This window comes from Phyllobates terribilis, unplaced genomic scaffold (genome assembly GCF_046119375.1).
Source record: "Phyllobates terribilis strain yellow unplaced genomic scaffold, ASM4611937v1 Scaffold_4__5_contigs__length_816908805, whole genome shotgun sequence".
In the NCBI taxonomy this organism is placed as follows: Eukaryota; Metazoa; Chordata; class Amphibia; order Anura; family Dendrobatidae; genus Phyllobates; species Phyllobates terribilis.
In genome coordinates this window covers 217,083,807-217,108,005 of record NW_027362764.1, presented here as the reverse complement: position 1 = coordinate 217,108,005, position 24,199 = coordinate 217,083,807, and the positions used below count along the sequence as shown (strand labels likewise).

At 43.1% G+C, this 24,199-nt stretch overlaps 1 pseudogene; it reads right to left on the bottom strand.

The window, feature by feature from the left end:
* The window catches only part of LOC141265248 (collagen alpha-6(VI) chain-like), a 341,127-nt pseudogene that overhangs the window by 142,159 nt on the left and 174,769 nt on the right, over positions 1-24,199 (bottom strand).

Below are 24,199 nucleotides of genomic sequence, written 5' to 3'. Positions count from 1 at the left end.
TGATTAAGAAAATGATTGTGATTTAGTATTTTTAAACTCAAACAAAGAGAAATGAAGTGCTAATGTTGATGAATTTATCTTAAATCACTATGCAGAGATGATCATACCCGTGGTCCAGAAGTGCCTCTTATGCCAGGAGAACTCTGAAATATAGGATAAGACAGTAATAGTTCTTACTTTAATGCTGTAAGAAGGCTTAGTTGGGTAGAAGGGCAAAATGAGCAAGTACACAGTGCTATATAATATGATGAATGCAATATATTAAAAGGATAACAACTTTAATGTGAGTGCTTCTTTAAGAGGCACATGACTCTAAGAATCTGGCACATCTTTGAATTGCAATGTACCACAGCCAGAAATTACACTAGCCATGGGATGGCATACATTTGTTGTAATTTGTGCAAGCTTTGTGGCGTAACTTATGAATTAGTCAAAAAGTGGATGGAGCTGGCCAGGACTTGCATAGAAACACCAAAAGTTGGAAAAGTTTGAAACAAGTTCATGCTGCATAATTTTTTTTTCTAAAGTTATAAGCAGTTTTATGACAGAAAAATGAAATGTGTTGATGAATTGAGCCACATATGTTTTTTTAAAACTGTTAAAATCTTACATCAATACCAACTGCACCAGGTTGTCCAGGTTTTCCCTCAAGTCCTTGGTCACCCTAGAAAGTTATAGAATGGAACAAATTATATACTGTATATTTTGTTTTACAGATAGGCTTGGTAATTGATTATTGGGAGAATAAGTAGGGACAATTTTCTAGACCTTTGATCCTTATTAGTGAAATGAACTTCTAGACTATATATGATGGCTACAATGGGAAATGATTGTAGTCATCTTACTAAACTGTATTAGTTTGAGTTAAAGAAGCACTCCCACAAAACTTTTTATTGCTTAAACCTGTCTAAATGTATATGTAGTTATGTAGTGTAAGTGCAGAACTATACTCACCGATCGGTTTCCAGCGCCACTCCACGCCTCTTCTAGGTCACGTGACTTCTATTCCAGCATTGCAAGATCACACTGAGGCCTATGTCACATTTACAATATAAGTCTAGGGCAGTGATGGCGAACCTTTTACAGACCGAGTGCCCAAACTACAACCTAAAACCCACTTATTTATCGCCAAGTGCCAACACGGCAAATTCACCTGAATACTGAGGTTTTAGTTTAGAAAAATAACTCATACAGAGAGCAGGCGAGGGCAGCATAAAGTAACCACAGAAAGGAGCAGACGTATGAGACTGCAGAAATAAAGAATGTGCTCACCCCCATCTTGGTATATGTCCCCAATCCTTGTATGTATGCTGCCCCTAATCCATGTATGTATGCTGCCCCCAATCCTTGTATGTATGCTGCCCCAATCCATGTATGTATGCTGCCCCCAATACTTGTATGTATGCTGCCCCAATCCATGTATGTATGCTGCCCCCAATCCATGTATATATGCTGCCCCCAATCCTTGTATGTATGCTGCCCCCAATCTATGTATGTATGCTGCCCCCAATCCTTGTATGTATGTGTGGCGCCCCTGAGGGTTCGGTTGCCACAGAGGTATTGCATCTCATCCAGAGGTGTGGTACCTCACTCTCAGGTAAGGAAGGAGTATGGCTCAGGATCCTAACACCAGCATTCACTACACCACATTTCCGGGGGACAGGGCGAGATTGCTCCTACGGGAGAGCACAGTCCCTGGTCCTTGGCTGGAGTGGGGGGAACCACCTAGAGAGGGGGAACCATGTAGTTGATGGGGTGGAGAAAGTAGATCCTGGGAGCACTTGAGTAGGAGCAGTATAAAATAGGGACACCATCTTAGGTAAAGGAAGAGTTCAGTCAGTCCAGTCAGAGGAGGAGAAGTGAAGGAGCAGAGGCTCTGCATGAGGCGGGCCTAGCCTATGAGGCTCAGGACTGAAGGAGAGAAGAGAGGAGTGGGAGCAGGAAGGCTCCAGGAACCGAAGGGACCCTAGGGGTACGGGCCGTGCAGAAGGCCACCCGTACGCCCGCTGCTACCAGGAGGTAGAGGGGTCAGGCCAGATAAGGGGAACCGGTCCCTCAACTAGCGGAGAAACAGCAAGGCTCAACTAGAAACAGGAGGCTGCAGCACTTTATGTACTGTAAGCCAAAAGTCCACACCAGTCTCACTAAGAAGGTAGCTACATAGGACCCAGGGGACGGAACACACGTCGCCCGCCAAGGCCCGAGGGTACCGGATAGAAGTGTCACTGGGTGTGAGGTGCAGGGAGAAGGCCAGAAAAAAGACACACAGAAGGGGGTCCTGATAAATACTCCGGAGTTACCTGGGGGTCGGCTGAACCCCTCACTGAGTGAGCACAGAACGACGAGGGCCGTTACATGGGTCCCTGTAACTAGAACTGCAACAACTGTGAGTAAAGATCTTGGGACTGCATCACACGGACTCTGTGTTCATTACTAACTCCCTGCACTACAACCACCATCATCCACCCACACTGCCCTGAAGCTACACTCTTCCTGTGGGGAGTAATAATACCCTTGCTGCCATACCACCAGCTTCGGAGGACTGTTCCGCAGCGGTGGCCCCCCTTTAGCCGCACTCCACAGGTGGTGTAGTCTGACATTATAAAAACCCATACAAATAACCCCTTGGATTGACCGCCCTGGGTCACGGACCGGGTCACCGCCACGGTGACTACAACCCCCAGCGTCTACCGGCCCAGCTCCGGGTACCCCACTGCCCAGGGGGCGCGTCATATGCTCCCCAAATCCATGTATGTATGCTGTCCCCAACCCATGTATGTATGCTGTCCCCAATCCATGTATGTATGCTGCCCCGATCCTTGTATATATTCTCCCCCAATCCATGTATATATGCTCCCCCAATCCATGCATGTATGCTGCCCTCCCCCAATCCTTGCATATATGCTCCCTCAATCCATGTATGTATGCTGCCCCAATCCATGTATATATGTATGCTGCCCCCAATCCATGTATATATGTATGCTGCCCCCAATCCTTGTATGTATGCTGCCCCCAATCCATGTATATATGTCTGCTGCCCCCAATCCATGTATATATGTATGCTGCCTCCCAATCCATTTATATATGCTCCCCCCCAATCCATGTATGTATGCTGCCCCCAATCCATGTATGTATGCTTGCCCCAATCTATGTATTCATGCTGCCCCCAATCTATGTATGTATGCTGTCCCCAATCCTTGTATGTATGCTGCCCCCAATCCTTGTATGTATGCTGCTCCCAATCCATGTATATATGCTGCCCCCAATCCATGCATATATGCTGCCCCCAATCCTTGTATGTATGCTGCCCCAATCTATGTATGTATGCTGCCCCCAATCCTTGTATGTATGCTCCCCCAATCCATGTATGTATGCTGCCCCCAATCCTTGTATATATGTATGCTGCCCCAATCCATGTATATATGGCTGCCCCAATCCATGTATATATGGCTGCCCCAATCCATGTATATATGACTGCCCCCAATCCATGTATGTATGCTGCCCTCCACCAAACCTTGTATATATGCTCCCTCAATCCATGTATGTATGCTGCCCCCAATCCATGTATATATGTATGCTGCCCCCAATCCTTTTATGTATGCTGCCCCCAATCCATGTATATATGTATGCTGTCCCCAATCCATGCATGTATGCTGCCCCCAATCCTTGTATGTATGCTCCCCCAATCCATGTATATTTTCTCCCCCAATCCATGTATGTATACTGCCCTCCCCCAATCCTTGTATATATGCTCCTCCAATCCATGTATGTATGCTGCCCCCAATCCATGTATGTATGCTGCCTCCCAATCCATGTATGTATGCTGCCCCCAATCCATGTATATATGTGTGCTGCCCCCAATCCATGTATATATGTATGCTACCCCCAATCCATGTATATATGTATACTGCCCCCAATCCATGTATACATGTATGCTGCCCCCAATCCATGTATATATGTATGCTGCCTCCCAATCCATGTATGCCCCCCCTAATCCATGTATGTATGCTGCCCCCAATCCTTGTATGTATGTCTGCCTCCCCCAATCCATGTATGCATGCTGCCCCCAATCCATGGATGTATGTCTGCCTCCCCCAATCATTGTAGGTATGCTGCCCGCAATCCTTGTATGTATGTCTGCCTCCCCCAATCCTTGTATGTATGCTGCCCCCAATCCATGTATCTGCTCCCCCCCTTGCACCACTGTTCATTGCATATAGAAAAAAAACTCCTGTTCACTTTCCTTCCTCTCCCGCATCGTGTCCTCTCCTGTAGCCAGCAGCTGATTTCAGCGTCCTAGCGACGGGGGCGCATGATGTCACTGTTATGCGCCCAATCGTGTACGCATGTACGTTGACGTCAGCTGTTGGCCTCTGATTGGCCAGCAGCGTGTATTGCGGCGCATGGGCTAGGCATTTCGTGCGCTGCAATACACTTCAGCTAGATGTGTGCCAGAGAACGCACATCTAGCTGAAGTAGGGGCTGGCATCGGCACTCGGCGGGTACAGAGTACTCACCCGCTGGGCCAGATACAGAAGAGCAAGTGCTGCGGCGATGGCGTGCGTGCCCTTAGAGAGGGCTCTGCGCGCCCCTTCTGGCACGCGTGCCATAGGTTCACCAGCACTGGTCTAGGACATGTCAAAACGATCCCCCAGAAAAAGACTGGAACGGGATTGGAAACCAGGGAAGATGGCGATCGGTGAGTATATTACCCCACTTACACTACACTACATATACATTTGTATAAGCAATAAAAGGTTTCATTGGAGTTTCAATAACTAATGGTTACATTTATTAAATATTTCTAGATTGAATTTAAAATGTTTTACTTGTTTGGAGATTATAATACCTACCTATGATTAGTTAGACTAACTTGGGAAATGTAGTTGCATATATATAATGTTATACGATAATGATGACACTTGTAAATACTTCTTACTAGCACTGTATATTTTACAAGTCTAGTGATGGCTAAAACAAAAACTACAATATAATTATGAATTATTATAAAATTATGAGTTATAAAATAAATATTAACCTCCATGCCCATTTCTCCTTTGGGACCCATAGGTCCAGGGATTATACTTTCTGTTCCAGGATCACCCTGTGACCAAAACAAGGAATTAGAGTTGGTTCAATAAAGAAATACATTGGTGATATATTTCAGCCGTGCTGTGGGTGTATTGCATGAATTCTACACGTCATTGAATATTATGGTATATCCATTGTATAATTTGTATTTTACTCAAGAAGTTATTTGATAGTAGTAATTTTCCATACATACTGTACACTAACACTTATAGATATAGTTATGTACTTAATATAAATCTATTTTTTTGTTCCTATCAGGAAACGTGAGTAAAGATATTAACAAACTAACTTTAGGAATGTTTTAGGCCACTTAATAGTTATAAGCTCAGAGAGTTACTTAACCCCTTCGCAACCTTGGGATTTTCCGTTTTTGCATTTTCGTTTTTTGTTCCCCTTGTTCCCAGAGCCATAGCATTTTTACTTTTTGGTCAATATGGCCGTGTGAGAGCTTATTTTTTGCGGGACGAGTTGTACTTTTCAATGCCATTACTAGTTTTACCATATCGTGTACGGGAAAACAGGAAAAAAATTCCAAGTGCGGTGAAATTGCAAAAAAAGTGCAATACCACAGATGTTTTTTTTTCTTTACCACGTTCACTGAATGCTAAAACTGACCTGCTATTATTATTCTCCAGGTCATTGTGTGTTCGTAGACACCAAACATGTATAGGTTCTTTTTTATTTAAGTGGTGAAAAAAAATTCCAAAGTTTGGTAAAAAAAAATTTAAAAAATGGCGCCATTTTCCAAGACCAGTAGCGTCTCCATTTTTTGGGATCTGGGGCCGGGTGAGGGCTTATTTTTTGCGCACCGAGCTGACGTTTTTATTGATACTATTTTGGGGTAGATACGATGTTTTGATCGCCCGTTATTGCATTTTATTGCAATGTTGCAGCGACCAAAAAACGTAATTCTGGCGTTTAGAATTTTTTTCTTGTTACGCTGTTTACTGATCGGATTAATTCTTTTTTTATATTGATAGATCAGGTGATTCTGAACGCGGCAATACCAAATATGTGTTTTTTTAAACTTTTATATTTTTTAAATTTTTTAAATACTTTTAAAAACATTTTTTTTTTCACTTTTTGCTTGCTTCTATAGTCTCCATAGGAGACTAGAAGCAGCACTTGTCTGATCACCTCTGCTACATACAGGTGATCAGCAGATCACCTATATGTAGCAGAAATGGTCCTGTGCTATGAGCGCTGACCACTAGGTGGCGCTCATAGCGACCAGCTCATGACAACCACTGGAGTCTGCTGCAGACTCAGGGTTGTCATACCCTCCCATTGGTGATCCGCAATCACGTGACGGGGTCACCGATGGGCGGGGTAAGTGACGCGCTTCCGGCGCAGCGATGTTAAATGCTGCTGTGAGAGATTGACAGCGGCATTTAACATGTTATCAGCCGCGGGTGGATCGCGATTCCACCCGCGGCTGTTGCGGGCACATGTCAGCTGTAAGAATCAGCTGACATGTGCCCGGTTCAGTGCGGGCTCAGCGCCGGTGCCCTCACTGAACCGTGGGGTTACAGCCTGTGCGTACAAATATGGCACAGGCTGTAAAGTGGTTAAGTCGTTTTTCATATTTTTTTGTGTTTTAAAATGAACGTATAAAGCACATGTAGTTTGTTTTACATTAATTTTTCATGATTTTTTAACCTGTGTTTATAATTGCACATTTTGTATATGTTTTCTTCCTTTGTGTTTTTGAAGATCTTATAAGAGCTTTATGGAGAAAAACACAACAAAAATTGTGCCTTCATCACAAGACAAACACTGTGTCAGAATTCCTGTTGTCCTTCTACAGTTTTACCACTAGTGGCTGCTATTGTTCACCTTAATAATTGTGCTGCAATTCCACTCCTTACCACTAGAGGCTGCTGTTGTGTTCTTCAATTGCCCTTTACTAATATGGCAGATTCTGAACCTGCAGAATCCATCTTGTTTCCTTTTTGGGCGTGCTTAAAGACACATGGATCTCTCACTCATTGTTTGAGTATTGTGTCTAGCTGTTAGCCTAGTTTCAGTCTCCAGCTCCTGAACATTCTTACCCAGACTGTTCTTATTCATCTACGAATTGTTTCCTTCAACTCATCTGCTTTATTCAAGAGCTTCTATTACCGTTTGCTGTTCCTGCTTGTGCTCCTTCGGCCACTGATTTCAAGCAGTACTACGCCAGTATTGTAACACACTATGGACGAAATTCATCAATACTTTGTGCCGGTTGTTTGTAAACTTGCATATCATTGACCCCCCAATTTATGCATGAATATTGCACTGATCAGTTTTGAAAGAAAAGTTTAGGCTGCTACTTGAAACATTATAACCACAAAATCCCCAATTAGCACATACTTTACGATAGAGCTGGACACTTTGAATATCATACAGTATATGCCTCTTATATCACCAATAAGTCACTGCTTTTGACTCCCAAGTGGTTATGCAAAACTATGCAAAATAAAACCAAATCAGTAATATGTCATCTAAAATTAGGTACTTTATTAATTACACACAGTTAATATATTACAGCATACAACATTGTTGCACAAACATTTGCATACCTAAAGAAATCAGAATAAATGGGTACCTGAAAATCATCAGGTCTTGGCTTACAAAAAAGGTACTAAACAGTCCTACACCACGTATAGTTCTTCATGGAGTATGAATACCATATGTATAAACATCTCATTCCATGCCCTATAGGTAACTGAGATGAATCTGTGAATCTGTCTTACTCATGTTGTGAATCTCGTCTCATATACACCCTAAACCTGTTTCACATTAGTGGCTTCATCAGGGACCAGTGTTAGCTTTCTGTGCATTGGTTTAAATGTGTCACTGGTATAGGCATATGATGATCATTAGACAAATCCTTTCTGACTTCCCAGGGCATAAGTGTATGAAATATGGTAAATGAAGCATGGTATTTGTGGACAATGCACAGCCTCAAGAACTCTTGATGTCATTGAGACTGCAAAAGAGCTTTTAGTATGACAAGGATCCTTTTAAGCACTAATCATATTGATACTTTAGTCATTACATGCCTATAATATTCTTCATTACATTTATGTGAATTATATATCTCATATAACCTGTATTCTATTTCAGAACATTACTTTTCTTTTTCTTTTCCTATATATTCTTTGATCAGAAGGTTAGATTCCAGGAATGTGAGTATAGTGAACGTAAAAGAACTCCAGGAGGGGATGCTATAATGGAAAGTCACAATGAAAATGAACAATTATTGATTTTGTAAATGTGTATACTTACTATAGTGCCCCTTTGGCCTTCATAGCCTTTATATCCTTTAGCTCCCCTTAATCCAGAGTTACCCTATGAAAATTCAATAAAATTTCAGTCATACCGTGTGCATAATTATTGGGCAAGTGAGTATTTTGACTATATCATCATTTTTATGCAGATTTTCCAACCCAAGCTGTATAAAGATGTGAGAAGAATCAAATGTGAAGTGACCAGGAACCCATTATCTTTCAGTGCTGTCATATTTCAGAAATGCAACCTCCCTGGAGTTCCCAGAAGTACGAGATACTCAATGCTCAGAGACATGGCCAAGGTAAGGGAGATGCCAGCAAGGTGGAGGTGGGTACTGCTATGGGCTGGTATTATTAAAAATGAGCTAGTTGAACCTTTTCATGTTGAAGATGGACTCAAGATCAACTCCCAAACCTACTGCAAGTTTGTAGAATCGCATGCATTGAAGTACTCCACTGCTTGGCTAGCCAGTAAAGGCCTTTAAGATGAAAAAAATGACTTTGCCCCATTCCACACCTGACCTAAACCTTATTGAGAACTTGTTGACGCTGCTTAAATGGGAGATTTACAGTGAAGGAAAATAGTAGACCTTTCTGAACAGTGTCTGGAGGTTGTGGTTGCTGCTGCTCAAAAAGTTGACTGTCAATAGATTAAGAAACTGATAAACTCCATTAATGGAGCTTATAATTTTTATTGAAAAGATGGGTGGCTACATTGGTCACTAATATTTTTTTGAATTGCCAGAAATGTATTTTTGTACATTTTTAATAATTTGGTTATTATTCTCACTTTAACAGATGAAAAGCAAAAATTGAGATGGGAAAATGTACGTTTTTAATTTAGTTGTATAATAATTCTGTACTCTCATAGTTGTATAATAATTATACACACAGATATTCTGATAAAAAAAGACAAAAACTTACTTTCTTTCTTAAATATTCAGGTTTTGGGTTTATTAACCTTTTAGATTAACTGATTACACTGCAACATTGAAATGAAACATAAAAATACAAATTGTCGAATAATTATGCACATAGTGTATGTACAGGGTGAGATTAACGATTTAACCATTAGTGCAGTAACTAAGGTTACATGGCCAGAGACGGGCCGACGTTTTAACATTTTAAAGGGGTTGTCTAGTCTAGAATGATGACTAATTGGGTTCTAGCCAGGAGTATGCATCTCACATACTTGACCGCAGTTCCTGGCACAGACACCGGAGAATCCACAGAGTGACTGCAGACTTGTCGTTCTAGAATAGACAACCTCTTAAAGTGTAACCATACTTTCAAGTAATTTTTCAGCATAAGCTGTCCTGTGTGTATTTGAGGAATAGCACTATTTCTGGCTATTACATGTCTCATATTCTGCATTTTCACAAGTTTCTCCTTTGCATGCTATATCTCTTATTTTTTAGTTGACTCTGAGCTGGTGGGAAGAGACCATCTGCTATGATCTTTCACATTCACACCCCAGCATACAAAGAGGTATACCTGCTTTTCATTCAGCACACAGAAAGAAGCAGAAGCAACATGGAGAAAATTATACAGCTTTACTGAGCTCTGTGGATGTGACTCCAGTTCTGGAGTGAGGTAAAAGACTTGTTAGAAAGCTCACATTATATTTCTTTCTTTCATTGTCTGCATCCCCCTGTTTCCTAACTCTACTCCTCAATCTTCCCCATCTCTCCCATTTCTATAGGCTGTGTAACTTGACACCACAGTGAGCAGGCAGCCTCATCTGACCAAGATGAATTTAAGCTTTTTTTTCACAGTGGATGACAAGTTCAGAAGGCAGGAGGAGGAGAAAAAGGGTCTCAAAAGCAGAAAAAAGCAGATTTCACTGATTAGTTATAGTAGAAAGGTTCATTGTACTATTGATTGATGCAAAGTTTGTTGAAAGAATTGTTCACATTTAAATGTGGGGCTGCAATAATAAATTAAATCTCCTGCAATGCTATTACCTTTAGCCAAGTATGTTATGGTTATAGTTGTATGTGAAGATTTCATGATCTTTATTGCTATAGTGGAAGTAGATTAATCTCAGTCCGTCCCTGGTTACATCAGATTTCTTAATGAATGTACTTTTTTCAGTAGCTATGTCAGTGATTCACCATCACGATCCCAAATTATATAAACCTAACTAGTGACTGAATTGAAGGGATATTTATGTATTGCACTTGCAGGTGCTGGATATCCTAGACATTTAATAATAATTGAGTCTTTTTCCTATGTTATTGGGGTATTTTTATACATGGACAGATTTGTTACAACAATTTCAGCAACGCTCTCATTCACATGAATGTTGCCAGCAGAAATCTTGAGAAGCAAAGTTGTAATACTAAAAACATTTGTGTGAACTGGCCGTAAAAAACGGGCAAATTGCCAACAGGACTCTAAGCAAGTCGCAATTTTGAATAGCAGTCTATGATGGCAAAGTTGTTGTTTTTTTAGACAAATGTGATAGAACATTGCAATCTTCATGTTGCATGAAAGATGTTTGTGTAGCCTGAACTTAAATAATACTAATGAACAAAGTCATAAAAAATATTAATTAAAAGTTTTCAAATAAATATACATGTATAATAATTACCGTATTTTTTGGACTATAAGACGCACTTTTTTCCTCGGCGTGGGAAGCAGTGACTTCCGGCAGTTGATCTCTCCTTGTGAGCCGCGCATGGCAGTGACGTCATGCGCTGCTCACATGGAGAGATCAGTGCAGGCAGACCGGACGCAGCACTGGAGGAGAGTTTATTTTTTTTAATGTGCAGCATGAAGAGGATTAGGGGGACCATGCATACTAGGACAGGGATTAGGGGTGCCATGCATACCAGGACAGGGATTATGGGTGCCATGCATACCAAGACAGGGATGAGAGGTGCCATGCATACCAGGACAGGGATGAGGGGTGCCATGCATACCAGGACAGGGATGAGGGGTGTCATGTATACCAGGACAGGGATGATGTGTGCCATGCATACCAGGATAGGGATTAGGGGTGCCATGCATACCAGGACAGGGATGAGGGGTACCATGCATACCAGGACAGGGATGAGGGGTACCATGCATACTAGGACAGGGATGAGGGGTGCCATGCATACCAGGACAGGGATTATGGGTGCCATGCATACCAGGACAGGGATTAGGGGTGCCATGCATACCAGGACAGGGATTAGGGGTGCCAAGCATACCAGGACAGGGATGAGGGGTGCCATGCATACCAGGACAGCGATTAGGGGTGACATGCATACCAGGACAGGGATTAGGGGTGCCATGCATACCAAGACAGGGATGAGGGGTGCCATGCATACCAGGACAGGGATGAGGGGTGCCATGCATACCAGGACAGGGATGATGGGTGCCATGCATACCAAGATAGGGATTAGGGGTGCCATGCATACCAGGACAGGGATGAGGGTTACCATGCATACCAGAACAGGGATGAGGGGTACCATGCATACTAGGACAGGGATGAGGGGTGCCATGCATATCAGGATAGGTATGAGGGGTGCCATGCATACCAGGATAAGGTATGAGGGGTGCCATGCATACCAGGATGGGGATGGGGACCACGTATAAAAGAAAGGGGGGGAGGCATATATACCAGGATGGGGGATATTGTCAGAATTGGGGGACATTACCCCTATACCAGTGTCAGCAGAAGACCCCCTCCCCCTTAAAAGTGCATCATGACCACATTTTTTGCTTAAATTTTTTTTTTTTTTATTTTCCTCCTCTAAAACCTAGGTGCGTCTTATGGTCCGGTGCATCTTGTAGTCCGAAAAATACGGTATATTTTAAATAATAAATTGAATACATGTGCGCTTACAAGCTTATTCATAGGTCTAATGTAGTATAGCAAACTATACATATCTTACTTGGTCTCCTCTTTCACCCTTTCCCCCCTTTATTCCTGGCGTTCCAGACCTTCCCTTTAAAAAAAATTACAAACATAAAAAAAACAGGAAAGAAATAGAAAAGATATGAAATCTAATGTTGTTTGGATGAATTATAGAGACAGATTAGTCACATATTTGTACACTGCTCAAAAAAATAAAGGGAACACTTAAGCAACAGAATATAACTCCAAGTAAATCAAACTTCTGTGAAATCAAACTGTCCACTTAGGAAGCAACACTGATTGACAATCAATTTCACATGCTGTTGTGAAAATGGAATAGACAATAGATGTAAATTATTGGCAATTATCAAGACACCCTCAATAAAGGAGTGGTTCTGCAGGTGCGGACCACAGACCACATCTCAGTACCAATTCTTTCTGGCTGATGTTTTGGTCACTTTTGAATGTTGGTTGTGCTTTCACACTCGTGGTAGCATGACACAGACTCTACAACCCACAGAAGTTTCTCAGGTAGTGTAGCTCATCCAGGATGGCACATCGATGCAAGCTGTGGCAAGAAGGTTTGCTGTGTCTGTCAGCGTAGTGTCCAGAGGCTGGAGGCGCTACCGGGAGACAGGCCAGTACACCAGGAGACCTTGAGGGGGCCGTAGGAGGGCAACAACCCAGCAGCAGGACCGCTACCTCCGCCTTTGTGCAAGGAAGAACAGGAGGAGCACTGCCAGAGCCCTGCAAAATGACCTCCAGCAGGCCACAAATGTGCATGTGTCTGCACAAACGGTTAGAAACCGAGTCCATGAGGGTGGTATGAGGCCCGATGTCCACAGATGGGGGTTGTGCTCACAGTGTTATGATCTGCTACAAGCACTAAGGAAAGAAAGGAGATCTGTCCCTACAATAGAACTAAGCTAGATCCCTACGATGTAACGGGGAACCTGATCCTGCGATCAGACCCGCTAAAGTCCTCGGCTAGTCTGTACGAAGACCTATAGATGCAAGGGAGGGATCCCTACAAGAACTAGGGACTGGGATAAAGTTGGACACCTCCTAGCAGAAATTGTAGCAGTAAAAGACAAACACACAACATAGAACATAAAGGTCCGAAGACCTAGCTATACTGACTTAGAAAGGTAACTAAGCACCAGGCTAACTTAAGAGTAGAAATTACAATGAAGTCCAGCAAGGCCAGGAGGGCGGAGCAGGATTAAATAGGCAAAAAAGGTCATGTGACCAGCAAGATAGAAAAAACCAAACAGGAGAGTTCTAACAGTACCCCCTCTTCTATGAGGATCCTCCGGATCCCGTAGGCCCAGGCTTATCAGGAAACCTCTTGTGAAACGCTCTGACAAGTCTGGAAGCAGAAACATCATCCGCCCTCACCCATGAGTTATCCTCGGGTCCGAAATCCTTCCAAGCGACGAGATACTGCAAACTCCCTCTATACCGTCTAGAATTTAGGATGTGGGAAATTTCGTATTCCCCGTCCTCCACCACCGGAGGAACAGTGGCAGAGGCGTCTCCATCCGACACATAAGCTCTTTTCAACAGAGAAACATGAAACACCGGATTAATCTTCCAGGAGGTAGGAACCTCCAACTTAACAGCATATTGGTTAACTACCTGAAGCACCTTAAAGGGCCCTACAAACTTGGGACCCAATTTTTTAGAAGGAATCCTCAACTGCAGATTCTTAGAGGACAACCAAACCATGTCACCAATAGCAAACAAAACCTCTTGCCGTTTCCTATCAAAGTACCTCTTAGATTTTTTGTTAGCCTCCTGAAGATTACCACGCACATCCGTCCAAACTCTCTCCAAATCACCGGAAAAACTCTCCTCCTCAGGCACAGCCGATACCAATTTGGAGAATGATCCAAAAGACGGATGTCTCCCAGAACAACAAAAAAAAGGCGAACAACCAGCAGAAGAGGATGTATGGTTGTTAAGAGCAAACTCAGCAAGTGGCAGAAACTCAGACCACCCCTCCTGATTGTCTGCCACAAAACAACACAAGAACTGCTCAACATCCTGATTCTTCCTTTCTGTCTGGCCATTAGACTCAGGATGATATCCGGATGAAAACGACAAATGAACTCCCAACCTGTCACAAAAAGCACGCCAAAAATGAGCCACGAACTGAGGTCCCCTATCCGAAACAATGTCAGTAGGAACGCCATGTAGTCTGACAATTTCCTTGACAAAGGCCTTAGCAAGTGTCTTAGCGCAGGGCAGTTTGATGAAAGGAACCAAGTGACACATCTTGCTAAAACGGTCCACGACCACCCAGATGACTGTGAAACCCTCAGAGGGGGGAAGGTCAGTAATAAAGTCCATAGCCAGATGTGTCCAAGGTGCACTAGGACCCTCCAGAGGGCAAAGCAACCCCGCTGCAGGAGTATGTGAAGACTTAGATCTAGCACACACCGTACATTGACGCACCCACTTAATGACTTCCTTCTGCCATCCAGGCCACCAAAAACTGCGACCCACAAGTCTCTTGGTCTCAGAAATTCCTGGATGACCTGCCAACCGAGACTCATGACACTCAACAAACAAATCTCTCCTAAAGGTCCTAGGCACAAACAACCTCCCATGGGGAGTGTTAGATGGGGCATTCTCCTGTGCTTTAAGAATCTCATCTTCCAAAACGGAGTCCAATGCAGCAATCACAACACCTTCTTGTAAAATGCTCCCCTCCTCCTCAGCACTGACCATGGGAGAAAAGCTGCGAGACAAAGCATCAGCTTTAACATTCTTGGTACCCGGGATGTAAGTAACGGAAAAATTAAACCGCAAGAAAAAAAGTGCCCACCTAGCCTGACGGGCATTCAAGCGCTTGTCAGCATCAAGATAGATCAGATTTTTATGATCAGTGAAAACCTGAATGGGAAATTCAGCACCTTCCAAGAGATGACGCCAGTGTTCAAATGCGAGTTTAATAGCCAGCAATTCCCGATTACCAATATCGTAATTAAGTTCAGTCTCAGAAATTTTTTATGAAAAAAAAGCACAGGGATGTACTCCATCCTTGTTTTTCTGAGACAACACTGCACCGACCCCCACCGAAGAAGCATCAACCTCAACCAAAAACGGCTTAGTCACATCAGGCTGCATAAGGATGGGAGCAGAGCTGAACCTCTCCTTTAGAAACACAAAAGCTTCAATGGCCTCAGTAGTCCACTGAACCGCATTAGCACCTTTCCTGGTGAGATCGGTCAGTGGTTGGACAATAATAGAAATTTTTTTAATGAATTTTCTGTAATAATTGGCGAAACCCAAAAACCTCTGTATCGATTTCAAACCAATAGGCCTAGGCCATTCCTGAACCGCCTGAACCTTCACAGGGTCCATCTCAAAGCCCTCGCTGGAGATAATGTAGCCCAAAAAAACTAATTCTCTGTACAGCGAACTCACATTTCTCCAGCTTAGCAAAAAGCAAATTGTCAATTAATAACTGTAATACCTCACGTACCCTCCCCCAATGAGACTCCAGATCCGGTGAATAAATCAAAATGTCATCCAAATACACAACCACATTTTTGCCGATCAAAGGTCTAAGGATGTCATTAATAAGATTCTGAAAAAATGCTGGAGCATTGGTAAGACCAAAAGGCATAACCAGGTTCTCAAAATGACCCACAGGAGTGTTAAAAGCAGTCTTCCATTCATCACCCTCCTTCATGCGCAACAAATTGTATGCCCCCCGGAGATCAATTTTAGAGAACCACTTGGCCCCCACTAACTGGTTAAACAAATCAGGAATCAATGGCAGTGGGTAAGGATTGCGTACAGTAATTTTATTAATCTCACGAAAATCCAGACAAGGACGTAAACCGCCGTCCTTTTTTTTAACAAAAAAAAATCCAACAGCCACAGGAGACTTGGAAGGCCTAATGTGACCGGTGGCCAAGCTTGTCTGTATGTATTCCTCCAAAGCCTTTCTCTCAGGAATGGTAAGATTAAATAAACGACTTTTAGGAAGAGTCGCTCCAGGGACAAATTCAATGGTACAATCATAGTCTCTATGGGGAGGCAAAATTTGTGACTCCTCCTCAGAAAAAACTCTCCAAAAATCCTGAATAGGTACAGGTAATTCCCCTTTTTCCACCGCAGCAATACGTCCGTTACAACACTTGTCATAACACTTAGGGCTCCAGGACTTAATTTCATTGGTAGACCAATCCAGTACAGGATTGTGCAATTTTAACCAGGGTAACCCCAAAATTACTGGAGAAGGCAAATTATTTAATACCACTAAATCCAAATTTTCTTGGTGAATACCATTAATAGTGAGGGGAAATTCACAGACCTTGTGAGTAACACTCTTCAAGGGGGAGCCATCGACAGAAACCACAGCAATAGAGGATGACAAAGGTTTGGGTTTTAATTTAAGTTTTTCCAAGAATCCCCCATCAATCACATTCAGAGTAGAACCACAATCCACAAATATCCGAAATTCAATTACTTCTTCCTGAGCAGCAGTAGTAGCAGAAAGAAATACCCTATTAGTATTTAAACAGGCAATACGGGCGTAACTGACCTTTTTTTTTTTCTTTGTTCATACGAAGCACACAGTTCTTAATAAAATGGTCAGATTTGCCGCAATAAAAGCACAAACCTTCAGAAGATCTGCGGTCTTTTTCCTGAGAGCGGGGTGCCTTCGCCCCAATCTCCATCGGCTCTCCAATGTCAGTACAGACTCTCTCAAGACTCGGAGCTGACATGGCAGAGGATTTACTCTCATTAACCCTTGCACGCAGTCTCCTGTCCACCCGTATAGCTAATTGCATTGCCTCCTGCAAGTTTCCAGGTGTGGGATAAGCAATCAGCAAATCCTTAACCCTTTCACCTAGCCCCGCAAGAAACAAACTTTTCAAAGCTGAATCGTTCCACCCCACCTGGGCAGACCACCGACGGAAGTGAGAACAATATTTTTCCACATTACCTGATCCCTGCCTCAAACGTCTCAATTCAGCCTCAGCAGATGAGACACGATCAGGATCGTCATACAACAAACCTAAAGCAGAAAAAAAACTATCCACTGATCTAAAGCATGGATCACTAGGTTGGAGAGAAAAGGCCCATCCCTGAGGTTCTTTGCGCAAAAGTGACATTATGAACCCTATGCGCTGTGATTCACCACCAGAGGATCTGGGTCTCAAACGAAAATACAACAAACAAGCATTTTTAAAGGAAAAAAATTCTTCTTGATCACCAAAAAATAAATCAGGCAAACGTACCTTTGGCTCCACAAAATGTGCTCCAGAACAGCTACTCACGTGTTGTTGGAGCTCGGCCACCTCCAGAGAGAGTCCATGCAGGCGTTGAGCCAAATCCTGAACCGACACCATGATGGAAACTGGAAGTCTTTACTTAGAGATATTTTTGGGCTGGACTTACTGTTATGATCTGCTACAAGCACTAAGGAAAGAAAGGAGATCTGTCCCTACAATAGAACTAAGCTAGATCCCTGCGATGTAACGGGGAACCTGATCCTGCGATCAGACCCGCTAAAGTCCTCGGCTAGTCTGTACGAAGACCTATAGATGCAAGGGAGGGATCCCTACAAGAACTAGGGACTAGGATAAAGTTGGACACCTCCTAGCAGAAATTGTAGCAGTAAAAGACAAACACACAACATAGAACATAAAGGTCCGAAGACCTAGCTAAACTGACTGAGAAAGGTAACTAAGCACCAGGCTAACTTAAGAGTAGAAATTACAATGAAGTCCAGCAAGGCCAGGAGGGCGGAGCAGGATTAAATAGGCAAAAAAGGTCATGTGACCAGCAAGATAGAAAAAACCTAATAGGAGAGTTCTAACACACAGCCCAACACCGTGCAGGACGCTTGGCATTTGCCACAGAACACCAGGATTGGCAAAGTCACCACTGGCGCCCTGTGCTCTTCACAGATGAAAGCAGGTTCACACTGAGCACATGTGACAGACGTGTCAGAGTCTGGAGACACCGTGGAGAGCGATTTGCTGCCTGCAACATCCTTCAGCATGACCGGTTTGGCAGTGGGTCAGTAATGGTGTGGAGTGGCATTTCTTTGGAGGGCCGCACTGCCCTCCATGTGCTCTCCAGAGGTAGCCTGACTGCCATTAGGTACCGAGATGAGATCCTCAGACCCCTTGTGAGACCATATGCTGGTGCGGTTGGCCCTGGGTTCATCCTAATGCAGGACAATGCCAGACCTCATGTGGCTGGAGTGTGTCAGCAGTTCCTGCAAGATGAAGGCATTGAAGCTATGGACTGGCCCACCCGTTCCCCAGACCTGAATCCGATTGAGCACATCTGGGACATCATGTCTCGCTCCATCCACCAACGTCACATTGCACCAGAGACTGTCCAGGAGTTGGCGGATGCTTTAGTCCATGTCTGGGAGGAGATCCCACAAGAGACCATCCGCAACCTCATCAGGAGCATGCCCAGGCATTGTAGGGAGGTCATACGTGGAGGCCATACACAATCTCATCAGGAGCATGCTCAGGCGTTGTAGGGAGGTCATACAGGCACGTGGAGGCCACACACAATACTGAGCCTCATTTTGACTTGTTTTAAGGACATTACATCAAAGTTGGATCAGCCTGTGGTGTGTTTTTCCACTTTAATTTTGGGGGTGACTCCAAATCCAGGCCTCCATTTGTTAATAATTTTGATTTCCATTGATGATTTTTGTGTGATTTTGTTGTCAGCACATTCAACTTTGAACAGAACAAAGTATTCAATGAGAATATTTCATTCATTCAGATCTAGGATGTGTTATTGGCGTGTTCCCTTTATTTTTTTGAGCAGTGTATGATAAACAATATACCTGCTCTCCATCAAGTCCATCAAGCCCAGGTTCTCCTTCTTCATTCTGCAAAATTAAATATATCTCAGTTGTGTACTAAATTCGTTAAAGCTCGAATGGACACTAGAATCATATTATTAGGTAGACCTGTGGTATTTCACCATTCCTTTTCACACCTAATTTTTTACATGTTAATGGCAAAAGAATATATATATTTTTTAATAAAAAAAGGCAATGTGTTAAGAAATACAGACCTGGTCTCCTGGTTGACCTATGTTTCCCTGCAAAATAATTACAAAGCACTGTTAAACTGGGGAAAAACCATATAAATAAAAAAATATATATTTTTCAATGAACCAAGAGGCACAGTTATAGTATTAGCCAGGTGGAATAAATAATGCCGAGTAAATTCACAAGTGATAGTAAAGGTGGACTATAAAGATAATAACAATTGTCCACTAGAAGACATAGCGGCAAATTATAAAGATTGTGCCGTTACTTTCTCTGTGTGACTGACAGTAGGGAATCCGACTCCGACTACTATGACCCCCAGCAGTCCTTACGCGCGGCATTCTGATGGCAATGTAGTAAGGATAAAAATTCTAAAAGCTCACATCGTTTTTTATTCTCTGAAGCCATATTATTTGGTTGAGCACAAAAATGTAATTATTGCAAGAATATACGAGGTGCTTCATTGCTTTGATCTCAAAATTTGTATTCACTGTGGTCTGCATAGAGGTGATGAAAAATAAAATCTGGGACACCTGAGGGGGCATAATTTGAGACGAAGATTTCCTACTGAATCTCACTAAATCTAATATTCATATCCACATTTATAAAGCCATTATTATGTTTAGCTTCCGGTAATTTATTAGGCATGTTTGTTCATTATCATAATGTTACCTTGGGTCCTTTGGTTCCTGTACATCCTTTGTCACCACGCTCGCCCGTCAGACCAGGCAAACCTCTATTACCCTTAAGAAAAAATTAAACATCTAAAGTTTTCTGCGTTTATTTTACAGCTTAAGCAAAATCAAATTATGGATTCACTGTTCAATCCAGCAACATGGCTTTGTTACGGCTAGAAATGAACTTTGCCTCTGCAGCGTCAGAGGAACACAGGGCGACTGAAGATGACTGGATACATTGCTTACAAGGTTTATAGCAAAGAGCTTGTAAGCGCTGTGCTCCTTGCTTAGGAAACCAACTACCTTAGATACACTGTAGAGATGACTGGTTACCTAGGCAATGAGCCGTAAACAATAAAATTAATATTCTCTCCATTCTTGGGAATGGAGAGGATTTTTAAGAAGAGATAAATTACAAAGTTGCTTGTTTTAACAAACACTTCGCAATTTCCCCCCATTTATGATGATGAGAAAACCCCTTTAATGCCATGAAAATAGGACATATTGAACATTCTGTAGTTGCAGGGCTAAAATCCATCTCAATGGTGGACAATAGAGACTCACCTCCATTCCTTGTTCTCCAGGATAGCCTGGATGTCCTTTTAATCCAGCCAATCCCTAGATAAAAGATAAATGTAATCACAGATCAATAGTAGTCATCTTCTAGTGTAAGGGTATATCATTTTAATTCACAGAAAAATACACTGAATATAAAACATTACTTTTATTAGTTAAATTGAAACATTTTTTTAGATCTTATTATTACTAAATGTACTCAAACAAATATGATCACTCAACAATAGTGGAGTAGTATAATAGTATAAACCATGTCAGCTGAAGTGATAGGAGATAGAAGTAGTGAAGTTAGAATAAAATGAAAAAACCCTGTTAACTGTCTATAGGTTCCCCTACCTAGCCGCGGAGGTTGGCACCCTAGATAGCGCAAATGACACCACCCCTCAACAAAGGCTAACGTATTAGGCCCTATTAGGCCCTGAAAAGAACAAAGGAAAAAAGGATACAAACTTAAGTAGTTGACAATAAAATGCCGCCGGTCCGGAAGTTGCAGTGAAACGCATTTGCGTTTCAGTCCTATTGTGCTTGCACCCTCAGTGAAGTGTCATTAGATCAGCCCGCAACCGGAAGTGGCAGTGGAATGCATTTGCATTCCAGCCGCACCGAGCATGCGCAGATGAACGCCAGACTTGCACTGCAGTCAGATATACATCATCCCTATTAAATAGAATACAGGGGTATGAAGGGGCAGCAAAACTAAGGGGTGTTTAGAGTATAAAAAATATATAGTAGTGAAAAAGAATATTAAAATCCAATGCTAGATAGTAATAATTGGGACAAAACACTTTAGTCCCATAGAGATTGCCACCTATGCCAAAACATAGGATTAGCATGTTAGATCAACTTGAGTACATATGATATAAGTCATATGGAGATGTATCACCCCCATTAGATGAAAAAGGTTTATAGGATACCAGATTGTCACTACCTCTCTGGGTCACTGAACCAATTACGGGCATTATCTTTGGTAGGGCCAATATTAAACAGTGGATTGAGCTTTTTAGGGACCGTAGAACAGCTGAACAGTAGGGGGTAGTAGAGGATGAGCGACATTACCATATGGGAAATTCATAGGAAACAGCCAAATTGTAGTTGGTCATTGAGACCCATTGGTTTATCACTATTCATTCGGTATATACATTTTGCTTCCTTTTGTAGTATTTTCCGGTCCCAATCACTTCCCCTAGGTGATGGCGAAACAACTTCAAGGACGCTAAAACCAAAACAATCCAAGCTTCCCTAACATGTTTGGAGACTGGGGTATCGCAGGTATTAATAATATCACCGATGTGGTCGCCTATCCTTCTTTTAAGCTCTCGCTAAGTTTTCCTGATGTAATCAAAGGAACAAGTGTATTTGAATAGATAAATCACCCCTGTAGTTTGTCAGTTGGCGATGACTCGCCCCCAGGGCCGTGGGGTACTCGGCAGCCGGGCCTTATGGCTGCTTTTAGGGGGGATCACTGTGGCTGGCCCGGTCCGAGACCCAGGGCGGTCAGTGCAAAAAGGGGATAATTATAGGGGATTTGTCGTGACGCCACCTGTGGTGTCTGGTGAGGATCACAAACTGTTATGTTCTGCTACCAAAGCTAAGGAAAGAGAGGAGATCTGTCCCTACTATGAGACTCAGCTGAATCCCTACGATGTAACAGGGAACCTGATCCTGCGATCAGACCTGCTAAAGTCCTAATCTAGTCTGTACGAAGACCTATAGATGTGGGGAGGGAATCCCTACAAGTACTAAGGACTGGGAGGAATATGGGACACCTCCTAACAGAAATAGTAGCAGACAGACGAACAAACAAAATAGATAGAACATAGAGGTCCGTAGACCAAGCAAACTAACAGAGTTAGATACAGAGCACAGGCTAGCTAGAAAGTAGAAATACAATGAAGTCCAGCAATGCCAGAAGGGCGGAGCAGGACTAAATAGGCCAACAAGGTCATGTGACCAGCAAAGGAAAAAAAACCTAACAGCAAGGTTCTAACAGTACCCCCCCTTCTAAGAGGATCCTCCGGATCCCCTAGGACCAGGCTTATCAGGAAATCTCCTGTGAAACGCTCTGATAAGTCTGGACGCGGAAACATCATCTGACCTCACCCAAGAGTTATCCTCGGGTCCGAAACCTTTCCAGGCCACAAGATACTGCAAACTACCTCTATACCGTCTAGAGTCAAGGATGCGAGAAATTTCATATTCCCCGTCCTCCACCACCGGAGGAACAGAGGCAGAGGCGTCACCATCCGACACAACAGCTTTTTTTAACAGAGAGACATGAAAGACCGGATTAATTCTCCAGGAGGTAGGAACCTCCAACCTAACAGCAGATTGGTTGACAACCTGAAGCACCTTAAAGGGCCCTACAAACTTGGGACCCAATTTCTTAGAAGGAATCCTCAACCGCAGATTCCTAGAGGACAACCAAACCATGTCACCAACAGCGAACAAAACCTCCTGTCGTTTCCTATCAAAGTAGTCTTTAGATTTTCTGTTGGCCTCCTGAAGATTACCACGCACATCCGTCCAAACTCTTTCCAAATCACCGGAAAAATTCTCCTCCTCAGGCACGGCAGATCCCAACTTGGAGAACGACCCAAACGACGGATGTCTCCCAGAACAACAAAAAAAAGGCGAACAACCAGCAGAAGAAGATGTATGATTGTTCAGAGCAAATTCGGCAAGTGGCAGAAACTCAGACCACCCCTCTTGATTGTCTGCCACAAAACAACGCAAGAACTGCTCAACATCCTGGTTTTTCCTTTCTGTCTGGCCATTAGATTCAGGATGATATCCGGACGAAAACGACAAATGAATTCCCAACCTGTCACAAAAGGCACGCCAAAAACGAGCCACGAACTGAGGACCCCTATCAGAAACAATGTCAGTAGGAACGCCATGAAGTCTGACAATTTCCTTGACAAAGGCCTTAGCGAGAGTTTTAGCGCAGGGCAGTTTGACGAAGGGAACCAAGTGACACATCTTGCTAAAACGGTCCACGACCACCCAGATGACAGTAAAACCCTCAGAGGGGGGAAGGTCAGTTATAAAGTCCATAGCCAAATGTGTCCAAGGAGCACTGGGGACCTCCAAAGGACAAAGCAACCCCGCAGCAGGAGTATGTGAGGACTTAGATCTAGCACATATAGTACATTGGCGCACCCACTTAATGACTTCCTTCTGCCATCCAGGCCACCAAAAACTGCGACCCACCAGTCTCTTGGTCTCAGAGATTCCGGGATGACCTGCCAACCGAGATTCGTGACACTCAACAAACAAATCTCTCCTAAAGGTCTCAGGCACAAACAACCTCCCATGAGGAGTGTTAGATGGGGCATTCTCCTGAGCTTTAAGAATCTCATCTTCCAAAACGGAGTCTAAAGCAGCTATCACAACACCTTCTTGTAAAATGTTTTCCTCTTTCTCAGCACCGACTATGGGAGAAAAACTGCGAGACAAGGCATCCGCCTTAACATTCTTAGTACCAGGGATGTAAGTAACGGAGAAATTAAACCGCGAGAAAAACAGTGCCCACCTAGCCTGACGGGCATTCAGGCGCTTGGCAGCATCAAGATATATCAGATTTTTATGATCCGTAAGAACCTGAACGGGAAATTCCGCACCTTCCAAGAAGTGGCGCCAGTGTTCAAATGCGAGTTTAATAGCCAATAATTCCCGATTACCAATATCGTAATTC